The sequence below is a fragment of the Daktulosphaira vitifoliae genome, unplaced genomic scaffold (assembly GCF_025091365.1).
Source record: "Daktulosphaira vitifoliae isolate Bord-2020 unplaced genomic scaffold, ASM2509136v1 Scaffold_4, whole genome shotgun sequence".
Lineage (NCBI taxonomy): Eukaryota > Metazoa > Arthropoda > Insecta > Hemiptera > Phylloxeridae > Daktulosphaira > Daktulosphaira vitifoliae.
In genome coordinates this window covers 16,361,295-16,374,444 of record NW_026099575.1, presented here as the reverse complement: position 1 = coordinate 16,374,444, position 13,150 = coordinate 16,361,295, and the positions used below count along the sequence as shown (strand labels likewise).

The window sequence follows — 13,150 nt, the reverse complement described above, 5'->3', positions numbered from 1 at the left end:
AAAAAAAAAAAAAAAAAAAAAAAAAAAACACATCTTAGTAAAACCAATACCTTCTCAGCTTCGCATCGAAGCTAAAAGGAAACCTCAGTACCTAATCCTAGTCAGCTATCCCCCGTTGGTCCCTTAGGATACTGTCATCACTAATTTAATTTCGTAAAACTAGAGGCAACTATTATGTTTTAATGGATCATAAATTATTTGTGTGTTAGTTATCAAGAAAATTTTTCCAAACTAGTCGTTCAACAATATATAATAATAAATTTCTATGGAATATAATAGTATGTATCTATTAGTTGTTATCAATGCCTACGTTATATAATACAGTAAAATAATAATAGAAATTTGGTCCAAAGACAATTGAGGCGTATAATTTCAAAACCAGCTATAAGTGAATTTTTTTTTGTATTTTTTAAATGGTCACACTATACTAAATGTCCTGTAAAAATATTATACTTAAAAACAGACTATAACGTTTAAATTAATCATGGAAAAATATGGTTGGTTTCAAAATCACCAATCTAACAACGTTAATTTCAAAACAAGCCATAATCAATTATATATTTTTGTTTGCAGTAAAATAATTGATAATGATTAAATTTATTCTACGATATTAATACTGATTAAAATTTTTATGTATTTAAATTTAAAAGTAAAATTTTTCTATTGATTAAAGAGTGCAGTAAAAAATATAATAGATAGTTTTTATTTCAAAGTTTGTTTCAAAACTACTTATTACAGAGTCAATTTCTAAACCAGCCATGTATATAGAAAAAAAAATGTTGACTTCAAAACCAGCCATCTGATGAAATTGGTAACAAAACCAGCTATATAAAAATTATAAAACTAAATAAGTCTTGTAAAAATATTTTGTTAAAGTAAATATTTACACACAATGTGTTTATACTCCCAAGTTTTAATATCATAAATATTATAAAATCTTTGAGTTAAATCATTATCTTATTTTGTTGTTCCTGAAAAATTTCAAAAACGGTTTTAGCTGGTTTGGAAACTACGCTTCACTTAACTTCAATTCGCTGAAAAGGTTAAACGGTTTATCGGATCAACAAAAATTATAAGAACAAAATTGTTTGTACATTTTTTTGCTATTATATTATTTTACTATTATTATTTAAGTTAAAAATAGCAATAATAAGTTTCAATAGGTCATAAATTATTTTTGTATTTATTAATAAAACATGTACATACTATTGACCAAAAATTTACAATGATAAACTTGTGTTGAATATAATTGTATGTCACCTTAAAATATAAAAATTTGAGGGTTTTAACATTCCATAAATATTAATAAATAGATAAGTTTCTATTAAAATTTATTTTGCCATTTTTTAAGATAAAATATATTTAACAGTAAATAAATGTTTTAATAATACTAAAATTGGTTTCCATAGCTATAAAATGATAATTAGTCGTTTTAATTTATGTTATTTAAATTCAATCGTCAGTTCTACGATTACTTAATAAAACTTGAGTACATCAAATTAAAATCTATCATTTCAACAGTGTTTATAACTTATAAAATATGGTCAAAAACTGGAAAGATTTTTTGATAAGTTCAATTCAGCTTTGCCTTCTATCTTGTTATTCATTTTGCATATTTCTGGTCGTTTTGTATAAACTTTATCAATACCTCATTGCAAAGTATGAACGTCGTGTAAGTGAATCAACAATATGGAGACAACGGAACAAACGCACAATGTGGTTATATCAAACTCTGGAATGGAAGTGGACACTACGGTAAAAAGAGTGATGATTACATTACCAAGTGAGCTGCCAAGTCTAATTGAACACGATAGACTTAAGAGTCCTCAGATACTAATTCAAGTGTCGAAGTAAAAGTTTTGCTAGTTTAAATATACGCGTGTCATCACTAATATAAAGAGTCATGTCTAATCTGAACAAGAGAGTACATATCAGTAGTTTGCTGAATAAGTTTAAATCCTTGAAAACTGTAAGCAGTGTACAATATTTGAACATACAAATTGAAAGGCATAGTAGCTATACATCATAGACATTTTATTATTTTATAGATTCTGAAAAAAGTGCATCTAGAGTTCCAACGCTGATTAAAAATTGTAGAGAAAATGTTGCATCAACTGTAAAACGTTTTTCACACAAAAATACTTGAGTTTCGCACTTTTGATAATACTTTACAGAGTTCACCGAAAGACAACAAGACGAACACAATAAATCAAATTGTGCGTATGTATAATTTAAAACACTTAAGACAACTTGTAAGTAATTATTTCCAGAGCTTTAAGACTTAAGCATGCATACCAAGTCTAAAAAATGAACTAATAAAGCTAACCGAACAAAGCGTAGAGAGTGGTGATAATTACGAAATGTACGAAATCTCTGTTTTAATACAAACTCTTAGTGAAAAACTTAAGATATTGAAATATAAGCGTGTTGAAAATGCCACTGAAATAAATAAATAAGAAAAAACTCTAATACATTTTATTAAAAATGAAGATATGTTGGGTAAAACCAGAAAGACATTCAAAAGGGATTGATGTCTGACGAATGTAATGTCTATAAGCCGACATTAATTAGAAGTCAGGAAGACGATAGCTTTACTACTGGCTGTTTTATTTCGCCAAACGTTTTTTCTGATTCCAAAAAAAGTCCTATTGTTGGAAATATTAGTAGTGATTCCGCCCAATGTGATGATTTACCTAGTGGCGAACAAATATCAAACGATAGTCATCATTCTATAGAACCAAATGTTCACTCAGAACTTGGAGGCAATTCAGCTGCTGGCGATTGCCAAACGCCACGTAAGAGTGAACAAGATGTTGAAAAAAAACCCAGTCTCATTGTTTATAAATTACCTTATTGTGAACCTTCAACTAGCTGAGAGGTAATAGAACACAACGCTAGAGTTATACCTTCCATGAGGTTGGAAGCTGGAATGGAGATGGGTTCTGCAGGTAAATCAAATGTTAAGAAACATAAAGTCGCTAAACGCTAACCCGCTGCTTGCCTTTTATAAATATTTGAATGCTAATGTCTTAAAAAGTAATATTACAAAATGAAAATCGATCAGTTTTAAAATACAGTTAAAATGCAACAAAGATAAAAGAGTGTAATACAGTTAAAAACCTTTATAAGGTAATTTTTCTTCTGATAACACAACAGACGATTATGAAGACGAATTTGAATATTTTGAAAGTTCATCAGAATCAGATGATGATCTAGATGACTCCTCTTGGATAGAATATTAAAAAAAGTAGTTACGTCTATCGTTACTTTTACGCGACTAAGAATAAGGTAAAAAAATAGATTTTAGATTTGGTTATATTTTATTTTTGAGTAATAGTATAATATGAAGATATTAATAATTATATAGTAATTTTTTTCTATTCAGCTTCTATTATAGTTTGAAAAATTAATATATTATGATGATGTAAGAAAACGAATAAAAATAATTATAGTTTATGTATACGTTTTTTATAAAAGGCTAAAAATGATATTATATTCAATTTACACGTGTTTGCCATTTCCATAATCTTAAGCCTAAATATTTTTTAAAATTTGTCGGTATTTTTTGAGAAAAGAAAGTTAATTGCAATGCTACCATAAGCGCTATGTTAAATTTTAGGTATTATTTCAAACAAATAACACGCTTCGGATTTGGTAAAAGTAAAAAAAAATATATTAATTTCGTCACAATTATTATTTTTAATTTTAATGATAACTCCGAATTATATAGTAATAAAAGTGTTAATAATTTATCATAACCCAGATGTGCAAAAAATAAATCAATTAGGTTTAAACACGTTAAAATACTCAAAAACTAACAATTAAAGGTTATTGTAAACCCATAAAAAACATTATGTATTTTAATAAAGTTTGGCTTCAAAATCAAGAAGAAGTGGATACTTTGATAAAATATTAAATCATAAAAAATATTTTAACAGCACATTCATCTGAACAGACAAATTTATAAATAAAATATATAAGTATATTTGCGGGGCGTAGTGTTTTTGACTTGGGCATTTTGAAAGGCGTGTGTTAAATTGTTTTAATATTGGATGATATAATGTGTCGTAATACATAGTTACAATTTTTTTTTCTTTCTTGACCGTTTTGGTTCTAGACATACATGGCCGTGTCTAAAACTCCCTATTGTTGCTTTCCGAACCTGTTAAGGCATTTAACGATATGTTCCATACCGAAGTTCACTCCTTTCTTTTAATTAATATTTAATAGACACAGGAATATTGCATTTTTTCGAGATACTATGAGCTTAAGAAATCAAAACAAAGTTAATTATGAATAATAATCAGGATACAATTTTTGATTGGAAGATATCAATTGATTTAAAGTATGTCGTTTTTGAAGTAAGTCAATACATTTGAATTAAATTATTTATCTGGACTACAAACACCATGTGTTGTTATTTTTTGAAAATATTTTTTATGAATTCATTATGAAATTTTAACAGAACGAATTTGGGGTTTTTGAAAAAAAAATAGACAAGTCGTTTATAAGCTTATTATTTATAAAATTATCTACATGGAATGCTATAAGTTACCTTACTTATATTAACAACTGTTATAAAACTTATAAAATGCTTTATTTTTCACAATTTATTTACGTGATTAATTAATATATGAAAAATTGTTGGCTATCAATTTTGAGAAGCTTCAAATGCATTTTGATTTTAGTTTTATTGTTTATTAAATATATACATGTTTAATTTGATAAAATAATAATTAATTTCCAACGATAAACATTATGAACTATACTTTACATTACAAAACGAAGATTACTTGGATAATATTAAGGTAGTATATCCGCCCCCCCCCGGACGACAAGGAGTAACTTTGACTCTTTTAAGGTAGTATAATAGAAATTGAATTTAATTTTATTAAATTAAAGTTAGTTATAAGCTAATATATAATAGTAATCTAAATGGTAAACTGATGTTACAAAATATCTAATTAATGTGAAAACAAGAACCATTTAGGACGAGAAGAATCTACTACACGCACGTATGTAAGTAAAAAGCGCTTCGTGCGTTCTCTCTTATGGCGATAGGAATGTTTTTTTGTCGAATCATTTTTTTGTCTTATTTGGATTCCCATTTATTCGCAGATGCGGTTTTTCGCCCGGGTTTTTGTCCGCATTTAACTTAATTATTTTTATAAAAAATACAAATAAAGTCAACCTAAACAACATAAAAACCTTGTCTTGTTTTTTCATTAGTATCTTAAATATTTATGTCTAAACTTTAATAATTATTAGAGATTGGACATAAAATATTGTAACCTTCTACTGGTATTACTTATGTTTAAAATAAATGATTAATATCAACATTTGATATGAAGAATTATATTTAAGGATAATTTTGGAAATTGTAATTCAACTCCATACTATGGAGTATAAAACTATTTTTATTAACTAGTAAAAGAAAAGAAGCTTTTTATGAATTTTGTAAAATTATTTGAAAGAACGCAGCCCGGTGGTACTCACGCGGGTTTGTTGTTTTAAGTCAGGCTATGTCGAGGAAAAGGAATAAGATGAGTGGACTGAATGAATGAATGTAGAATGAATTTTCAAAGTATATAACAATTAAATGTGTTATACATGTATCATAAAATCTTATATACATCAATGTGGATAGGGGAACACTTAATACTAATGCCACAATGGCGCTGATATAAACAATTAATAAACTAAAAATGTGAGTAAGTCTTAAAAAGAAAATGAACAAGTATTATACTTATCGGCTAATTGAAATGGCTGATGACAATGTTGAATATTGAAAGGATCAATAGAAGTCGAAAACCAGTAGCTGACCAACTTGTAAATATGCTGTGAACGGTACTGTGATGTATCTCAGAAAATATATAGACCTATCGGCGATATACTGAGCGCACAACGGTTCGACAATCGCAAAGGTGACATTTTACTTATACAACAAAACGAATACAAAACTACTGGCTAGCCAGCGCCATAGAGCTTATAGCTAAAAAAACGCTAAGGTGGCGGCAGCAATGCAGACATAGAAAGAAGGCCGACAACAACTCGGTGTAGCACAACGATAGCATAAATAAAGACAACACACAATTTCTCGACAATTCGACCGATGTGTATCCAAGATTATTTAAAAATTATGTAGTAGTCAGGAGCGGGTCTAGGGGGGGTTTGGGTGGTGAGCTGACCCACCGTTTTTTTTGTTCAATTGAATGTGGTCCCTTAAAATCACAAGCTATATACTTTTTTAAATTTTAATGTTGTATATAATACCACAATAATAAAAAAATTATAATAATAATTTATAAACTATTCTCAGGCTTAAAAATGTTTCTTTAAAAACATAATTTTAAATTTCTAACTATATTATAATGTACCTATATATATATATATAAATAATACGTTAAGACGAGTATTGAAGTATAAAAACGTGTAGGAAATCGTAAGGCCGTCGAAAATTCATTGAAATAATGTATTTATCGAATTTCTTATCGCATTATTAGTGCAATACTAAAATAATTTTTCAATTTATGTAATGAATATCATGGGACATGGTCGATATAGACGATAATATAAAGTATTTTTTCGTATTTCGTATTTTACTATTGTACAATTAATTATACAATTTAATTTTTTACTTACTAGAGCAATCTATATTCTATAGAATAAAAAAATAGTTTAAATTTCACACTAAATCAAAATAACACTAGTTGACAAAATTGAACTTTTTTTGTAACATTAATGAAACTATATAATTCCAAACGTTTTTTTGCGCTGATTTCAAATCTGTTTTTAGAATTTTTCCATCACGTCTAGTTTTTGAGATATTTATATATTTATAAAAATGCTAAAAATTAACGTATAACAGAGATTAAAAAATAGAGAAAAAATTGTTTTTATTATTTTTGTTATTTATATTTTTAACAGATCATGACATTCTACCTTCAGCTCTTTTCGTAAAAGAAGAATTATTAATTCAAACATCTCAAAAAACAAAAGATTCAAAATATGAACCAACAGACTTAATAAATTTGAATGATAATGTACCCCAAATGGACAGTTGTTGTTCTTTTAAAACGAATAAACAAATTGTACTTGCTCATGATGATGTTTTGTATTCCAAGTTAATTGATAGACGCTATGATTACCCATCAGACCCATATTTATTTATTGACCTACATTAACACCTCAAATCATTAGAACTTTTATTGAAGTAGGGCCTTGTCAACCAAGAATTAATAATAACGATTATGTTTTTCTCGAAAATGAGTCCGGCAAAAAATTTTCGCCCAACTGGTATAGTAAAGAAGTTAAATCATGAATGATTTGTAAAAGAAATTGGTTAGTATATTCCTCTAAAGCTAACAAAATGTTTTGTTTCCCTTGTTTTTTGTTCCGATCTGTATCTTAGCATAGTTATCAATGGTCTAATCCTAATCAAGGCGTTTCTAATTTTCGTAAAGGATATGTAAAAATTATTAAACATCAAAAATCCAAAGATCACAGAGTAGCAGAAAATAAATATTTAATTTTAAAAAGTAGAGTCTTAAAAAATTTAACTATTCAACAAAATTGAATTAAAATTGAAAAATGTCAAACAGAATTTAATCTAAGTGTGTTAAGACGGTTAATCGACTTATCTTTATTTCTATCAACAAATGGACTTCCTTTTCGATGGTACCGAGAAGATATTAATCAGGAAACACTAAGTAAAGGTCTTTTTATTGAAATAGTGAAGCTTGTGTCAAAATATGATGCTGTTCTAGCTAAACACTTGGCTGAATCAAACCAAAATGAAACATACTTGAGTCCTAAAATTCAATATGATATACTTAAATGTATGGCAGATGAAACATTACATACAATATTAAATGAAGTAAAACAAAAAAAGTATTTTACGATTATTGTAGATTCGACAATAGATATTGGAAGAATTGATCAATTTTCTATTAGCTTGAGATTTGTAGATCAACATGGAGACATCAAAGAAAATTTTCCGTGCTTTGAAGAACTACCTAATGCAACTGCAAATGATTATTTTGTCATCATAAAAAATTTGATGAAAGAATATAAATTAGATATTTCTTTATGTCGTGGTCAAATTTATGATGGTGCTAATACCATGTCTGGGCGATTTTCTGGCTTGCAATAAAAAATTAAAGATTTATCACCATTAGCACTATACATTCATTGTTGTCCTCATAATTTAAATTTGGTACTTATTCTATTAGATCATCTATTAATGCAGTTTCTCTTGAGGCATTATATACATTTATAACAAATAGTTTACCATGACTAAAAATATTTGAAGAAGAACAAAAGAAAATTGATGGTCTAGTATTAACACTAAAGCAACTTACAGAGACAAGATGGGCAAGTCATAAACGTGCAGTAGACTCGGTGTACATAAACTTACCAGCAATTGTTAACTCATTACTTTCTCACAAGGGGAGATTAAAGTGATAGGATCCTCCATATTCATTGAATTTTATTTATTATTATTCATTTTAAATTTTTTTTCCACCTCAAAAAAGAATTAAGAAAAAAATGCAAAAAGAGTCAATAAAACTGTCAGAGTACGAACTTCGTACCCCGAGCGTGTAAGACTGTAAAATTTACGACGCAATCACCGTACACTATATCACTGCAATAATAAAAAGAACTATTTAAACGAAATCATAAATTCAAAGTTGCTTTTCTTCACTTTGAGGTAGAAAAATAATCAAAATAAGACTAAATTTATATTTAATGTAAGTTATATAAAAATTGGTGGATTAATTATTATGATTAACCCTTATAAAGTATTTTAAAATAAACAAAATAAAAAAAATTTAGCTATCTGATTGACGTTATAGTTACGTCACGCCGTTTTATATTGTGTTGAGTTCTAGAAGATTCTCTTACGGAGTGATCGAGAATATTCGCGCTATATGCATTTTGTGTTGCCTATCCATCGCGAAGATTCTCGATCATTCCATAGTCACTACATGTTAAAAATAAGTAAAATGACATATTTAACCTATGTTTTAATCCTTTAAAGTTGATTATTGCGAAAGTTTATAGTAAAAAAAATTAATTTATTACCATAACTTTTAGCTCAATTTGCAAGTTTGAAATTGACATCATTAAATAGAAAATTTTATGAGAATTAAAAAAATTGTATCGTTAAGATTAATATGCAGTCAGCAAATTTTATAATTACTATTTATAGTAAATTTATCAGAGTAGCTCAATATTTTTTTGCATTTTTATTATAATTAATCCTACAATTGAAATATGAACTGAATTAATATTAATGATTCATTTTAACTAAAATATTTAATCAAAAAAAAGTTGTTAAAAAGATCTTAAAATCTATTGTTAATTCAGGAGAAACTAAAAATCAATTTTTTTAGAATAGGTTTATATAGCAACATGTTACTAAAAAATTTGTAATATTATAGTCTAGTAGTAAAAATGATTTAATTTTGTAGTTGAAAACTATCATATCAAACTTGATTCGTCAATAAATACTTTGAAAATATTAGAAATGAATGATTTTAATTGTCTGTATGGAGAAAATGGGATAAGTAACTGTTTAATTGATATATTAGAATTTTTTTTCAATTTAAACTAAATTTAATTACTATAATTATAAATCAAATAACTTATTAATTAATTTATTTATTCTTAGTTATTTAATGTTATTCTCATACATTGTATTTTTGGTGTTTTATAAATAGTTTTAATATGTTCTTATTCTTATTGATTACTGTTTGTCTGTCATTATGTAATTTGTCAATATGTCTTATAATTTGTATATATATATAAAAGGGCTAATGCCCGTTAAATGTTTATAAATAAATAAAACATTTTTTGTTAAGTTAAATTAAAAATAAATTAATAAATAGGTCACTTAATATAAAGCATTTTATTTCCAGGGGTGCATGTTTCCTTTATACTTATAATAATTAATTAACTACTTTTGAACCATAAAAGTTCATAATTTTGAAACTCTTTTAATTATATGTTAATAATTGCTATATTTAATGGCACAAAGCTCATTATTATGTGATTTATAGAACTGTATATCTGTATCGTTTAGAAAGTAAAACAGGTTCATTCTATTTTTTAAAATACTCATTTTATGCTCATTATTAACATTTGCTATTTAAACATAATCTTTTGAAAAGCAAAGCACTTTGAAAGCGTAATCTAGATTAATTATTAGCTTTCTTTCAGGTAAATACCACTGCAGAGTTTAAATTTTTAATCTATAAACTTGATTATTATAATAAGTTTCCACTTCGCCTTTCAGAAATGTTTAAATTTAGCTAATGTGTTGGTTTTATGTAAATTGTTCGCATGGTATAACAGAGTATCAGTCTCTGTATAAACGACATTTAGGGTTGATTCATCCGTTTGCGTAACAGACTCAATTCCCTCAGCAACGGAATGATCTCTGCACATTGCTCACATGATAATACAGAGCTTTGTGTAGAAGTCTCTGTATAAACGTCATTTAAAGTCAATTCATCCGTTTGCGTTTCAGACTCAATTCCCTCAGCAACAGAGTTTATCTGTGTACATTGCTCACATGATATAACAGAGCTCTGTGTAGCAGTCTCTATATAAACGACATTTAGAGTTGATTCATCAGTTTGCGTAACAGACTCAATTACTTCAGCAATAGAGTTGATCTGTGTATATTGCTCGCCAGATGATACAGACTTCTGTGTAGAAGTCTTTGTATGAACATCAATTAAAATTTGTGTATCTGACTCATTTAATTCAACAACAGTGTTAGCATGATTGAGTCCCTCAACGTGAATAACTTGTTTATTTAAATTTGATGATATAACTTGAGTTGATCCCTCTAGTTTATTTAAATTTGAGTAATAATGTACTGAAAAATAATATTATAAAAATTATTTTAATACGATTTATATAAATAAAATATAAAATAAGTTTTAATTTGTTAATAATCTAGTAAAATTGTAAGTATTTAAAAAAATGAAATTTTAATCATTACCTGTTAAAGCAATAGGTTTATTGTAATTTATAGTTGAATTAAATGATGATTCGTCCGTTTGCGTTTCAGACACAATAAACTGAGCTTCAGTGTTGGTCTGAATATATATCTCAGAGGACAATATTGAGCTTTGAGAAGTAATATCTTCTGTCGATATAATTGTCTGTGATTCACAATCTATCAAGGTGGCTAAATAAAGTATTGTCAAAAAAATTAAGTATGCTATCTTTTTTAGAAAACTAATTATTCATAAAAGATTATCAATTTAACAAACGTTCAAATATACTTAGTTACCTTTCTTCTTTTTTTTGAAGCCAAGCTTTTTCTTCAAATTTCTGCAATAGCGTTTTATAAAATTTGCCATTTATTTTGAAGTATTAAAGCACAATAAATAATATTTTTATCTTATCTATTATTTATTACAGTCATAGTTGATTTTATAGTAGAGCGGAAATCACTTGATTAGTAAAAATACATAAGGTATCTATGAAATTTATTTATTTTCAACCAACTAACAAATATAAATAAATAAGTCTGATAAAATTAATTATTAAAAGATATTTGAAATATTCATAAAAAAAACTCCAATTTGTAATTATTAGCTAAAAATAAAATGTATGTACACATAATTATAAAGAAACAAAGATTACTTTATTGTATATACCAATGGAATAAGTTTGGTTTGGTTGGGTAGTTTATGTATAAATTTACTTTGTGTTAAACCTATTATTTGGTACATATATATTTTAGCTTCGATGCGAAGCTGAGAAGGTATTTTAATCTGACTTTATTATAGAAAAATAAAATTTTGGAATTTATTTTGTCTTTACGATGAAAATTGCTACCGTATACTATTTTTGTGTTAAAATTCTTGAATTTATATTTTACATTTTTAACTTTATAATACTATAACTTTTTGAAAAATGTATGAATCAATACAATTTTTTTATGAGAAATAATATTTATATACCTCTTTCATTTGATATACTTTTTTTTTAAATTGGACCATTTCCCTTTATATATTATAAATATGTATATATATAGTCATATATTTCACTTATTAATCATAAAACTTGTAATCCGATTATAATTAATAAGTCATACTTTAAGACACGACGGGTTGTTATTATTAATCTTAGAAAGAATAATCGATGGAAAAAATCATAGAGGACGACAAAGATTGCAATACATAAATTAGATAATTTAAGATCAGGGATGTAATTTATATCAAGAGTTGGATAGGGAAGCTAATGATAGAGAAACGTGGAAGTAGCTGCAAACCAATCATTAGATTAAATACTGCAGAAGAAGTAGAACATTAGAGGCAACTATTATATTTTAATGGCTCATAAATTATTTGTGTTAGTTATCAAGAAAATTTTTCCAAACTAGTAGTTCAACAATATACGATAGTAAATATGTATGGAATATAATAGTATATATCTATTAACAGCTATCCACCATTTACTTAATATTCTTCCTGATAACATATCTATATTCGTATTATTAAGTGAATCATAGTTAATAGGATCACTACAATTAGTTACTTCAATAGCATTTATTAGAGATGAAAATATTACACTACTGCAAAATTAAAATTAACTTAGAAAAAAAAAATAAAACGAGTTATGTAAGTTTTAGCGATTTAGTTTAATTAAAATATAACATCACAGATTCCATTATATAAATTAATAAAAAAAAATTTAACTATTAAAATTAAAACAGTACTTTTGATGCCTAATAAAAATAGCTATTAAACAATAAAAAGTTTTGCTTCTGAATAAATAATTGTGAAATAATGTTAATTCTTTAAGATACCATTGAATTCTTTTAATAAAAATTAGTGAATAAATGAAACAATGATCAATACATAAAACATATAACATAAAAACTGTTATCAACTGCAAAAATACTTTTACAATTTAAAAAATAAATTTCATTTTAATGGTTTTCAATTAAACCTTTTTAATTATTAGTTTTTAATATTGAGTATGATAATGAAAAAATGAAAATAAGTATAATTTTTTAGAAAAAAAATTAATAATTAATAATAGTAATAATATTAATGATAAATTAAAATTAAGTTTAATATTTATTAGTATTCGTTGAAATAAAAATAATTGGTTTGTAAAAATGCAA

General features: G+C 26.1%; 1 pseudogene; it reads left to right on the top strand.

The window, feature by feature from the left end:
- The first annotated feature begins 2,911 nt into the window (after nucleotides 1–2,911).
- On the top strand, nucleotides 2,912–8,393 carry LOC126904969 (zinc finger MYM-type protein 1-like; annotated as a pseudogene).
- Nucleotides 8,394–13,150: the final 4,757 nt, after the last annotated feature.